This window comes from Salmo salar, chromosome ssa11 (genome assembly GCF_905237065.1).
Source record: "Salmo salar chromosome ssa11, Ssal_v3.1, whole genome shotgun sequence".
In the NCBI taxonomy this organism is placed as follows: domain Eukaryota; kingdom Metazoa; phylum Chordata; class Actinopteri; order Salmoniformes; family Salmonidae; genus Salmo; species Salmo salar.
The window spans coordinates 8,281,194-8,295,104 of NC_059452.1; the positions used below are offsets into that span (position 1 = coordinate 8,281,194).

The 13,911-nt window shown below is 45.3% G+C and overlaps 1 protein-coding gene across 3 annotated transcripts in view; it reads left to right on the forward strand.

The window, feature by feature from the left end:
• Positions 1-13,911, forward strand: part of LOC106561924 (tetraspanin-4) — a 112,693-nt gene that overhangs the window by 40,305 nt on the left and 58,477 nt on the right. The window lies entirely within an intron of this gene.

The window sequence follows — 13,911 nt, forward strand, 5'->3', positions numbered from 1 at the left end:
CTGGATGGAATTTAGCTAATGTTAACAGATAGTTAGGTAGCTGATAGCGTGATGGATATTAGAAAGCACGACGGCAGCATCGGATCAAAGCGGCGGGGAGGAGGAGAAGCCTGCCACAGAGGCCAAGGCCGCTGAGCCGACGCTAATCGCCTAGGCCAAGGCCGTCGAGCCCAGCAGCAAAGGCACCTGCACAACCGTCTTGCAGCCTGGTGACATAGGAGGTAACCAACCCGAGGAGGGGCTTGCAGCCTCCAAGATACCCAACCCGCCTATACTGTGGGAGAAAACTGGCATTTTGTAGCGCGTGGTTTAAAGGCAGAGTGGCTGGAATATTCCTGCAAGGAAATACAAGCACACGGACAACCCCGCTCCAAGCAAATGGCAAAGAGTAGGGAGTAGTAATCTGAAAGAACATGTGGTCGAAACAACAATGGGCCAGCAAGAAGAGGATCATGAGAGGGAGTGCAAAATACTGTTTATCAGCACTCTGGATGCTGTACTGGGAGAAATGTCAGCAAGATTTAACGAACGAAACAGCCAATTTGTTGAGGCCCTGTGTGCCTTGCACCCAGAGAATGAAACCTTTTATGGATGTGGAAAAGGTGAAACCACTGCTGGACTTCATCTCTGGAGATTTTGTGGAAATTGAGTTTACTGTCGCACGCCAGTTTCTACAGACTGAAATAGCCCGATCTGGAGAAGAAAATTGGACTAACCTTATGCAGAGCATTTTGGATAGATACTCCGGGCCTCTAACAGCTATGCCTACTGTGATGATGGCATTGAAGCTGGGATTAACATTTGGAGCATCCACAGCAATTTGCGAGAACTCTTTTTCAACATTGAAAAATGTATTCAGTGAGCACAAACAGAGCATGTTGCACAGGAGGAAAGCACATGCTGATTCAGCTGGCATTTGAGAGGGATCTTACAAGCAAATTCCGTGGGGAGTGGAACGAGAGACTTCTGAGGAGGTTGAACACAGCGTCAAGGAGGCTGCAAATATTTTGAATCTGGGTAAGAACAGGCAGCCTGGCTGGCCTAGTATTATCTTGTAATTTGCTAGCTTTTGGAAAAGTGTGGCAAATGTCAGAAATAGGTGTAGACGTGATTTTCTTTATTGGCAGGTCTACTGCTTGATTTCTGTGATAGGATTGTAAATGTTTGGTTTATAATATAATCGGATTGTTTTTAATGTTTTATATAGTAGAAGAGGTGCTCTGCATTACATAGATGAGGTGTAGGCAGACCTTGACCAATGGTTGAGTAACAGTGTAGCTATAGTGTTGCTATAAACAACTCGTTGCTATGGAATACACATTTATCTTATCATATGCTGCATAGTACGGCACTCTTGTGGGAGGACAGCTTGGTAGCTGTGTCCAAGCTCCATTGTACTGATAAATCGTGGCAGTGCATTGTACATTGGAAATGCATTGTATTGGCATGTGGAAGTGTTATTGCGGTAATTAGCAACTGTTTTGCATTGCATTGATGGGTATTGTGCATGTAACGTTGTCATAACTTGCAATTTCTCGAGACAGTTATGCATTTTTGTATGTTTGTAAAGCGGTGCAGTATTCTTGCGACAAGACAGCATGGCTGCAAATACATTGTGTGTAATTGTACTTTCGATTATTATCCATCCTGTGTTATCAGCAAGCGAAAATAGTTGTGCCCCCCTTAGTCATTTCTGATGCGCCCTTGCCGAGTTTATCCTGCTGCCGGGCCTGGTGAGACCCACACGGAGAGAAAGGGAGAAATGGAGAAGGGAAAACCAAAGAGAGGGATTGAAGTTCCTAGTACTCAAAAGTTGTTTTTTTCCTGTGTTATGTAGGTCAGAACCCAGCAGTCTACAGGATCCATAGGCTCCCAATTCCTGGAGTTCTGATAGTTCTCTGCTCCACTCTGTCTTCCTTGATTTAGTCAAATCAATGGGAATTTCCCCTCGCCTCCTCCAGGACATCGATCATATTCAGTAGGAACGTACAGTACCTTGCGTTGTAGCTTCAGGCTTTTATAGACCGCAGTTTGCTGCTTTGGTGGAGGTTGGTATGTTTGATGTATGCATCTGCATCTGTATGCGTTTTAAGCCAATCTCATGAGAAGAAAGACATCTCCTGGGTTGCATTTGTAAAGTGGAAATGTAAAAAATATGTAGAGATGATTGTTGCAGCGCTGTGGTGTCAATGACCCCCCCCCCATTGAGTGCATGTTGCAGCTGTGGCTGATTTGACATTTTCATGTATCACTTATGCTATTGGCATACCTGGTCTTCCTGTCCCTAGTCTACTTTTAAATTTGTTAACATGCACACTCACATGGTATACCAGGTGTGGTTCCCTAGTGCATGAGAACTGTAAATAACAGGGTATTTGCACATTCTACATTACATGAAATGCTAGATTGTTTACAGCAGGCAATAATGTCTTTGACTCGTGCTGCCGCATCACAATACAGTTGATAGTATGGTCTTGGATACTGGACTACCACTCGACCACTCTGGCAGGTACCAGAATCAGTTTTTTGCACAGATCAAGAGTACCAAATGTTACTACACAGAAAAAAATTACGCAACATGCAACAATTTCTACGATTTTACTGGATTACAGTTCATATATGGAACTCTCAATTAAAATAAATGATGCCCTAATGTATGGATTTCACATGACTGGGAATACAGATATGCATCTCTTGGTCACAGATACCTTCATCTCCTTCACATAGAGTTGATCAGGCTGTTGATTGTGAGCTGTGGAATGTTGTCCCACTCCTTCTCAATTGCTGTGCGAAGTTGCTGGATATCAATTCAAATTTTATTGGTCACATACACATGGTTAGCAGATGTTATTGTGAGTGTAGCGAAATGCTTGTTATTGGCGGGAACTGGAACACGCTATGGTACAATGTCGATCCAGAGCATCCCAAACATGCTCAATGGGTAACATTGAGTGAGTATGTAGGCCATGAAATAACTGGGACATTTTCAGCTCCCAGGAATTGTGTAAAGATCCTTGCGACACGGGGCAGTGCATTATCATGGTGAAACATGAGGTGATGGCAGTGGATAAAGGGCACGACCCTGGGCCTCAGGATCTGGTCACGGTATCTCTGAGACAGTTTCTGACAGTTTTTGCAGAAATTCTTCGGTTGTACAAACCCTCAGTTTCATCAGCTGTCCAGGTGGCTGGTCGTATAGACGATCCCGCAGGTGAAGAAGCCGGATGTAGAGGTCCTGGGTTGGCGTGGTTACACGTGGTCTTCGGTTGTGAGGCTGGTTGGACATACTGCCAAATTTTCTAAAATGCCGTTGGAGGCGGCTTATGGTAGAGAAATTAACATTACATTTTCTGGCAACAGCTCTGGTGGACATTCCTGCAGTCAGCATACCAATTTTATGCTCCCTCAAAACTTGAGACATCTGTGGCATTGTGTTGTGTGACAAAACGGCAATTTTTTTTAAGTACTTTTATTATTCCCAGCACAAGGTGCACCTGTGTAATGATCATGCTGCTTAATCAGCTTCTTGATATACCACACCTGTCAGGTGGATGGATTATCTTGGCAAAGGAGAAATGCTCACTAACAGGGATGTAAAAACATTTGTGTACAACATTTAAGAGAAATAAGCTTTTTGTGCATATTGACAATTTCTGGGATCTTTTATTTCAGCTCATGTAAAGTGTTGGTTCCATGTTTCACGTTGCGTTTATATTTTTGTTCAGTCTAGATCTGAATCAGATGGGATATGTATATGCCGTACGGTACAACTCGCTAACAAAAACTAGTCTTTAGGATTGATTGCCTTAATTCTGTCAGGATGTTATGTCAGGCAACATTATGTCAAACCTCAAGTTTCCTCCTGTTTACTTAGAACAGTGTGGTCCTGGACCTGGGTCCCAAAAGGATGCACATTTTTGTTTCCCCCTCTAGCATTACCTACCTAATCCCACAAATCAACTCATCATCAAACCATTGAAGGGGACTGATTGTACTGCACCGTACGAATCTCTGGATGTCCAAACAAACAAGCCATGGAGTAAAAGTTATGTCAATTTGAAGAGAAATTAGACAGCTGTTCCAGCACACTCGTTTATCTTTGGACGCGTAAAGGCAGACTCGTTTTATATTGACATTTCTCACCCCTTGTCGCTTTCCATTACCGCTGGTAGAGAAATTGTGTCTCACATTCTTAAATTTTTTTTTTTAGATCAATTGTTTTATTATATGTTCAAGCAATAGGCAGAATAAACATAATTGGACAAATATCAGTTGGCCTGTCAGCGGACGTCCAACACGAGATCACATCATAATCCATAATGCGGTATATTCATAGTACATGCACAGATTTACCATGCACAGACCTACCACTCTTGGTGAGCAAGGGGGTTTACTCCACCCAAAATCTGTCTACATTAAGCAGATCATTAATTATTAAGCAAGTGAGGAGTTTTTGTATGGGGGGCAATGAGAGTGTGTCGAATTTAGTCATGATGAAAATGATTTGCTATTTTGATACATGAGGCTTATTTGATCTAATAGAACTGTATTCATAAGTTGTTACGGGTGTACTGATACACTGAGTATACAAAACATTTCCCTCAGAACAGCCTCAATTTGTCGGGGCATGTTCTCAACAAGGTGTCGAAAGCATTACACAGGGATGCTGGTCCATGTTGACTCCAATGCTTCCCACAGTTGTGTCAAGTTGGCTGGATGTCCATTGGGTGGGGGACCATTCTCAATACACACGGGAAACTGTTGAGCGTGAAAAACCCAGCAGCGTTGCAGTTAACCCTCTGAATGGAACACACACAATCCATGTCTCAATTGTCTCACGGCTTAGAAATCCTTCTTTAACCTGTCTCCTCCCCTTTATCTACACTGATTGAAGTGGATTTATCAAGTGACATCAATAAGGGATCAAAGCTTTCATCTGGTCAGTCTATGTCATGGAAAGAGCAGGTATTCTTAATGTTTTGTACACTCAGTGTAAGCGTGATGCATTGTGACATCCCGGCAACTTTGAGAAGAAGCATTTTATATCGGAGTTGTCGCTGTTGAAATTCGTGACCGTCTACACTCTTTGGAAAAAAAAGGTGTTATCTATACAGGCATTTGACATCGACACCCCTCATCGAATATTCAAAAAGGTATTCAAATAATGAGATGTATCCACTAATCCAAAGAGAGGAATAAGTGGGAGCTTGACAGCCCGCCGTTCTGCTCTGTTGACATTGTTAGGGAGGAGACACAAGCATCTCTTCACACTGGGCTCCCGAGTGGAGCAGCGGTCTAAGGCACTGTATCTCAGTGCTAGAGTGCTCAGTGCTCTTTCTCCCCTCTCTCTCCAGATGAAATCTCGCGTCTTGTGACGGCCGGCCGCCCAACAACCTGCCCACTTGACCCTATCCCCTCCTCTCTTCTCCAGACCATTTCCGGAGACCTTCTCCCCTTCCTCACCTCGCTCATCAACTCATCCTTGACCGCTGGCTACGTCCCTTCCGTCTTCAAGAGAGCGAGAGTTGCACCCCTTCTGAAAAAACCTACACTCGATCCCTCCGATGTCAACAACTACAGACCAGTATCCCTTCTTTCTTTTCTCTCCAAAACTCTTGAACGTGCCGTCCTTGGCCAGCTCTCCTGCTATCTCTCTCAGAATGACCTTCTTGATCCTAATCAGTCAGGTTTCAAGACTGGGCATTCAACTGAGACTGCTCTTCTCTGTGTCACGGAGGCTCTCCGCACTGCTAAAGCTAACTCTCTCTCCTCTGCTCTCATCCTTCTAGACCTATCTACTGCCTTTGATACTGTGAACCATCAGATCCTCCTCTCCACCCTCTCCGAGTTGGGCATCTCCGGCGCGGCCCACGCTTGGATTGCGTCCTACCTGACAAGTCACTCCTACCAGGTGGCGTGGCGAAATCTGTCTCCGCACCACATGCTCTCACCACTGGTGTCCCCCAGGGCTCTGTTCTAGGCCCTCTCCTATTCTCGCTATACACGAAGTCACTTGGCTCTGTCATATCCTCACATGGTCTCTCCTATCATTGCTATGCAGACGACACACAATTAATCTTCTCCTTTCCCCCTTCTGATAACCAGGCGGCGAATCGCATCTCTGCATGTCTGTCAGACATATCAGTGTGGATGACGGATCACCACCTCAAGCTGAACCTCGGCAAGACGGAGCTGCTCTTCCTCCCGGGGAAGGACTGCCCGTTCCATGATCTCGCCATCACGGTTGACAACTCCCTTGTGTCCTCCTCCCAGAGTGCTAAGAACCTTGGCGTGATCCTGGACAACACCCTGTCGTTCTCCACTAACATCAAGGCGGTGACCCGATCCTGTAGGTTCATGCTCTACAACATTCGCAGAGTACGACCCTGCCTCACACAGGAAGCGGCGCAGGTCCTAATCCAGGCACTTGTCATCTCCCGTCTGGATTACTGCAACTCGCTGTTGGCTGGGCTCCCTGCCTGTGCCATTAAACCCCTACAACTCATCCAGAACGCCGCAGCCCGTCTGGTGTTCAACCTTCCCAAGTTCTCTCACGTCACCCCGCTCCTCCGCTCTCTCCACTGGCTTCCAGTTGAAGCTCGCATCCGCTACAAGACCATGGTGATTGCCTACGGAGCTGTGAAGGGAACGGCACCTCCATACCTTCAGGCTCTGATCAGGCCCTACACCCAAATAAGGGCACTGCGTTCATCCACCTCTGGCCTGCTGGCCCCTTACCTCTGAGGAAGCACAGTTCCCGCTCAGCCCAGTCAAAACTGTTCGCTGCTCTGGCACCCCAATGGTGGAACAAGCTCCCTCACGACGCCAGGACAGCGGAGTCAATCACCACCTTCCGGAGACACCTGAAACCCCACCTCTTTAAGGAATACCTAGGATAGGATAAAGTAATCCTTCTAACCCCCCTCCCCTTAAAAGATTTAGATGCACTATTGTAAAGTGGTTGTTCCACTGGATATCATAAGGTGAATGCACCAATTTGTAAGTCGCTCTGGATAAGAGCGTCTGCTAAATGACTTAAATGTAATGTAAATGTAGAGGCATCACTACAGACACTCTGGTTCGAATCCAGGCGTTTATCACAACCGGCCGTGATTGGTAGTCCCATAGAGCAGCGCACAATTGGCCCAGCGTCATCCAGGTTTGGCCGGTGTAGGCCGTCATTGTAAATAAGAATTTGTTCTTAACTGACTTGCCTAGTTAAATAAAGGTTAAATTAAATAAACAATGAGACATGTTAGGGGTCTGTGGCCTTGGATTACACATGGTAAAGCTACAGACATACCATTGCTACTGGGAGCCAGTGGTAAAGGTACTGGTCCCCTTAATAATCCTACAACAAAATTACATCACTAGGGTTTACAGATAGAGGTATAGTACACACAATACTAAACAAGAGCAAGAGCGACCGTGAGAGTAAAAAGAGAGAGCTGTTCCAAACGAACAAGCCATAGAGTAAAAGTAATGTCAATTTGAAGATAAATGGATTCTCTTTGATAAATGGGGTGGCTGTTGCAGCACACTCGTTCATCTCTGGACGTGTAAAGGCAGACACGTTTTATATTGAAATTTCTCGCCCTTTGTCGGTTGTCATTACCGCTGTAGAGAAATTGAGTATCCCATTCATTTTTTTTGGGGGGGGGGGATCAATTGTTTATTATATGTTCAAGCATAAGGCAGAATAAATATAATTGGAAAAATAACAATTTGATTGTCAGCACATGTCCATCACATGATTATCAATAATACGGTATATTCATAGTACATACACAGACCTACCATGCACAGACCTACCACTTTTGGTCAGTCTCCCATTGTAAATACATCTGGACTCTGGAAGTTGTGGTTTAGGGCTAATTCAGTGGGTTTGGTTTCAATGTTTCACATAGAAAGGTAAATGGATAGAGTGGATGCAAATCTCCATTCTACACAACAGAGAATCATGGCTGATCTATACAATACATCTCTATCTGATCTTTCTATATCGTTCCACTCTGCTGAATAAGTACTATGGTTTGATTTGCTAATGTTAATCACACATTTACAACCTGAGAAAGGTTCTTTGTCACCGTCGGTTTCTGAACAAACCTTCACCGTTGTCACGAAAATACGTCAACCGTGATTGAATTATGCCAACGACATTCACCTCATGATTACATCCATCCAGCACCTGCCACGGTTGAGCTATTCTCGTGTCGCTCCAGAATCGCAGTGCTTTGGAGTCATAATGGAATGTATAGGCAAAAAGACTACTCCTGAAAGTGATTGAACTGGGATGCAGTGCCTAACTTTCTACTTTTTAAGGCCCTATGGAGAGAAATTTTTTTATATAATGACTGCCCAGCAAGAATGATATATTTCTTGAAGGAACTCAGTCCGGCTTTCAACTTACTCTTGAAAGTTGTAATAGTAGAAATTGTAACGGCCGTCGTTGAAATGAGACCAAGGTGCAGCGGAGGATGGGTTCATCTTGTAAGGTTTAATGACCGAAAGAACACTATACAAAACGAAACCAAAAAACGACCAGCCACAGTTCTGTCAGGAAACAAACTAAACAGAAAACATTCACCCACAAACCCCAAAGGCAAAACAGGCTGCCTATGTATGACTCTCAATCAGCAACAACGATTTACACCTGTTCCTGATTGAGAGCCAGACACGGCCGAAACAAAGAACCACCAACATAGAAAAATAAACCTAGAACGCCCACCCATGTCACACCCTGGCCTAACCAAAAATAGAGAACAAAAAACCTTCTCTATGGCCAGGGCGTTACAGTACCCCCCAAAGGTGCGGACTCCGGCCGCAAAACCTGACTCTAAAGGGGAGGGTCCGGGTGGGCCTTCCTACGGCGGCGGCTCTGGTGCGGGACGTGGACCCCGCTCCACCCTCGGCTTAGCCCACTTAGGTGGCGTCCCTGGCTGCCGGGCGACCCTGGCGGCTCCGGACAGGCGGGCGACCCTGGCGGCTCCGGACAGGCGGGCGACCCTGGCGGCTCTGGCCCAGGATTCACCAGGCTGGGGAGACCCACAGGAGGCCTGGTCCGAGGAGGAGGCACAGGATGTACCAGGGTGGGGAGACCCACTGGAGGCCTGGTCCTGGGAGGAGGCACAGGATAGACCAGGCTGGAGAGACCCACTGGAGGCCTGGTCCGAGGAGGAGGCACAGGATAAACCGGGCTGTGGGGGAGCACTGGAGTTCTGGTGCGTAGGCTTGCCACCCATACTCCAGGCTGAATGCCCACTCTTGCCCGGCACGGGTGGAGCGCAGGCATAGGATGAACTGAATCGACCCAGCGCCCCAGAGACACAGTGCGCAGCGCCGGTGCAGGATAGCCTGGACCGAGACAGCGCACCGGAGACCAGATGCGCTGAGCTGGAACACTCCGACCTGGCTCGATGCCCACTCTCGCATGGCACTTGTGGGGGGCTGGTCTATAGCGCACCGGGCTCTGAGCGCACACTGGAGACACCGTGCGCTTCACAGCATAACACGGTGCCTGACCAGTACCACGCTGCTTCCGGTAAGCACCGGAAGTTGGCCCAGAATTCGATCCTGGCTCTGCCACACTCCCCGTGTGCCCCCCAAAAATGTTTGGGGGGGCTGCCTCTCGTGCCTGTTGCGCTCCCTTGCCTCATACCACCGCCTCGCAGCTTTCGCTGCCTCGATCTCCCACTGCGGGCAGCGATACTCCCCAGCTTGAGCCCATGGTCCCTTTCCGTCCAGTAATTCCTCCCACTGCCAAGAATCCTGAACCTTCTGCTCCTTCCTCTCACGCTGCTTGGTCCGTTGTTGGTGGGTGAATCTGTAACGGCCGTCGTTGAAATGAGACCAAGGTGCAGCGGAGGATGTGTTCATCTTGTAAGGTTTAATGACCGAAAGAACACTATACAAAACGAAACCAAAAAACGACCAGCCACAGTTCTGTCAGGAAACAAACTAAACAGAAAACATTCACCCACAAACCCCAAAGGCAAAACAGGCTGCCTATGTATGACTCTCAATCAGCAACAACGATCTACACCTGTTCCTGATTGAGAGCCATACACTGCCGAAACAAAGAAAACCACCAACATAGAAAAAAAAACCTAGAACGCCCACCCATGTCACACCCTGGCCTAACTAAAAATAGAGAACAAAAAACCCTCTCTATGGCCAGGGCGTTACAGAAATTGGGTAGTGCATAATCAGTTTTCCTCTTGTCACCTTAGAGAGCTATTTCTTTGCCCATAGATTTTGTTGTAATGTTTGAGTCACTCAAATATCACATGAATAAACATTAGACCTGGCAAAATGTATAGAATTGCAAGAAAATTAGCTTTAAAACTGCAACATTTTCTCTACACCCCATGACAAAATGTATAGAATTGCAAGAAAATTAGCTTTAAAACTGCAACATTTTCTCTGCAGCCCATGACAAAATGTGTAGAATTGCAGGAAACCTGCAAAAATGTTCTCTCCACCAACAAGAGGGGTGTGAACAGTTTGTGTCATGAACAGTGTTTGTGCCCATAGAAATGGTTGTGGCGTGCAGGGTGTTGCAGGATGTTCCCCAATGCTGGAATGGGGCCTGAGTGGAAAAAGTTTGGATACCCCAAACTTAATGGGTAGTCGTTTTGGAATGCATTGTGGTTTGTAGATCAGATAGTCTGCCAAGTGTCTTGCTCAGGCATACCCTCTCGAACATGTTTGATTACCTTACTGGGTTTAACAGATGTCAACCAGGTGATGACATATGTTGAGCATGAGGCAAAGACTGCTAGTGGCTTGGTTGTAGGATAGAGCATATATTTGAGCAGCTTAGAGTTGTCAGAGCGTAGTGAAGAATCAGGCTTCTAATCAAGCAGGGAGTAGGATCGTCTGCTGAGCTTTGGAACATACGGTACAGTACCAGTCAATAGTTTGGACACCTACTCATTCAAGGGTTTTTCTCTATTTTTACTATTTTCTACATTGTAGAATAATAATGAAGACATCAAAACTATGAAATAACACATATGGAATCATGTAGTAACCCAAAAAGTGTTAAACAAATCAAAATATACTTTAGATTCATCAAAGTAGCCACCCTTTGCATTGATGACAGCTTTGTACACTCTTGACATTCTCTTAACCAGCTTCACATGGAATGCCTTTCCAACAGTCCTGAAGGAGTTCCGACATATGCTGAGCACTTGTTGCCTGCTTTTCCTTCACTCTGCAGTCCAACTCATCCCAAACCATCTCCATTGGGTTGAGTTCGGGTGACTCTGCGTCTCAAAAGACACAGCAGTTGGAACCAGAAATCTCAAATTTGGACTCATCAGTCCAAAGAACAGATTTCCAACAGTCTGTGATTCTTGGCCCAAGCAAGTCTCTTCTTATTATTGCTGTCCTTTAGTAGTGGTTTCTTTGCAGCAATTCGACCATGAAGGCCTGATTCACGCAGTGTTCTCTGAACAGTTGATGTTTAGATGTGTCTGTTACTTGAACTCTGTGAAGCATTTATTTGGGCTGCAATTTCTGAGGCTGGAAACTCTAATGACCTTATCCTCTGCAGCAGAGGTAACTCTGGGTCTTCCATTTCTGTGGCGGTCCTCATGAGAGCCAGTTTCATAATAGCACTTGATGGTTTTTGCGACTGCACTTGAAGAAACTTTCAAAGTTCTTGAAATGTTCTGGATTGACTGACCTTCATGTCTTAAAGTAACAATGGACTGTCATTTCTCTTTTCTTATTTGAGCTGTTCTTGCCATAATATGAACTTAGCCCTATTTGGTAAAAGACTATCTTCTGTATACCATCCCTACTTTGTCACAACACAACTGATTGGCTCCAACACATTAAGAAGGAAAGAAATTCCACAAATTAACTTTTAACCATGCACACCTGTTAATTGAAATGCATTCCAGGTGACTACCTCATGAAGCTGGTTGAGAGAATGCCAAGAATGTGCAAAGGTTTCATCGAGGCAAAGGGTGGATACTTGATATAAAATATATTTTGATTTGTTTATCACTTTTTTGGGTTTCTACATGATTCCATATGTGTTATTTCATAGTTTTGATGTCTTCACTCTTATTCTACAGTGTAGAACATTTTTTAAGTTATGAAAAACCCTGGAATGAGTAGGTGTGTCCAGACTTTGACTGGTACTGTAGATATTTGTGTATGTTGCCTTCCTTTTCCCCCTCTTGCTTTATTTTGTCTCTCACTTTCTCAAAACTCGCGCACACACACACACACAAACACACTAGCAGAAGACATGGACCCTACTCCCCAGCCAGGCTATAAAAATAAAGGGTTTATTAACACAGATAAAAATTCCATCTTCTTCTCGACAAAGGAAATTGAGAGCTAGAGAGTGTTTCCGTAAAGAAATAAGAGGGGCAGGGAGAGGGGAAAACACAAAGAGAGAGGAAGCTGGAGTGGAGGGAGAGGGGAAGCAAGTAGGCATTAAAGTTTTATTCCAAGCAGGGGGAAAATTGTAAAGAAAGAGCAGGGGATCAGGGATGTAGTTGGGAAGTGGCTCAGCGTGGAGTGGGCTTTCAGCTCTGTGATTCTCCTGCCCTCGAGAGAGAGACGAAGCCTGGTTTTCGTCCCTAATGCCCTTGTTCAGTAATTGAGCCAGCCTGGTTCTGCAGAGCAGAAGTCCACAGAAAGCTGCCTTGCCTTACTGCCTGAGCAGTAAACACTGAGACAGACAGCCCAGCCCGTGGGAGAAAGGTGACCCGTATTAGAAAGACAAACACTAAGCACACAGTGGCATAAATGAATTAGGACGACCCAAGCTATATAACGATAATGCATTAGGTTCAGCAGGGAGTCCTAATGGCATCGATATAGAAAGAGCAAATCTGTAAACACTGCGGGACCTGTGAGCGGAATACAGGGCCGGCTGCCTCAGGAAGAAGGGAAAGAAGAGGGAGGAGACGAGGGATGAGAGAAGGATGTAGGGATGCATATCGGTGGGTCGAGGGAACAGGTGGAGTAACAGCAGGAGGCGTAGGGGGAGGGGGAAATTATGGAACGGGCCAGGCCAACTGATTCATAAACCACCTTGATGATCATGTTAGGACCGGAATGAGATTGTTAATTGAAAATGAGCTCCATGCTGTAATAAATGGAAGCAGACTCAATATGGATACAGATTTCTGTAGGAGTTCGCACCAGCCCATCCTAATAGCCGAAGCGCTGTGTTATTCATAATTAGTTGATGCGTCTATTGATCAGTATATCTAGTAGCGCAGGTATGAAATAATAGACAAGTATTTTGGTCTGATTTATTATTAATTAAACCCATGATATATTGATACAATTATACATTCTGGGGTTATACACACTAACAGCATGCAGTAAACACTTAACATGACCTTGCTGGCTGCCACATAGGGAAGGCTTCTAATATTTAGTGGTCCCCTCCTAAGTTATGCAGTGTATCTTTCTACTCATTGGGAAGCCTCCCTTTCTCTCAATCTGTCTGTTTCTGCTTAGATGGATGGGGCTCTGTCTGGCCTTACAATAATGTGCTTCAATGCTGGAGATAAAGAAACATGTTTTTCAAGGAGACTGGTCGATTTAATCATAACACATTCTTTTGAGATTCTATAATGATTTCAGGATGCTTGAGTCACAACTCAAAATACACCTCCTTTGTGGTTATCACAATGAAACAGTCGAGTATTGCCTCTTTTCCAAAATAATATTTTTGTTGAGGAACACAAAGAAGAATACAACTGCCCATTTTTCAAGAGTCTGCACCAGAGAGAGATAATTACAGGGTCAGCCACAATGCAGCAGCTTTGGAGCGATGTACAGTGGAAGTCGGAAGTTTACATACACCTTAGCAAAATACATTTAAACTCAGTTTTTCACAATTCCTGACATTTAATCCTAGTAAAAATTCCCTGATTT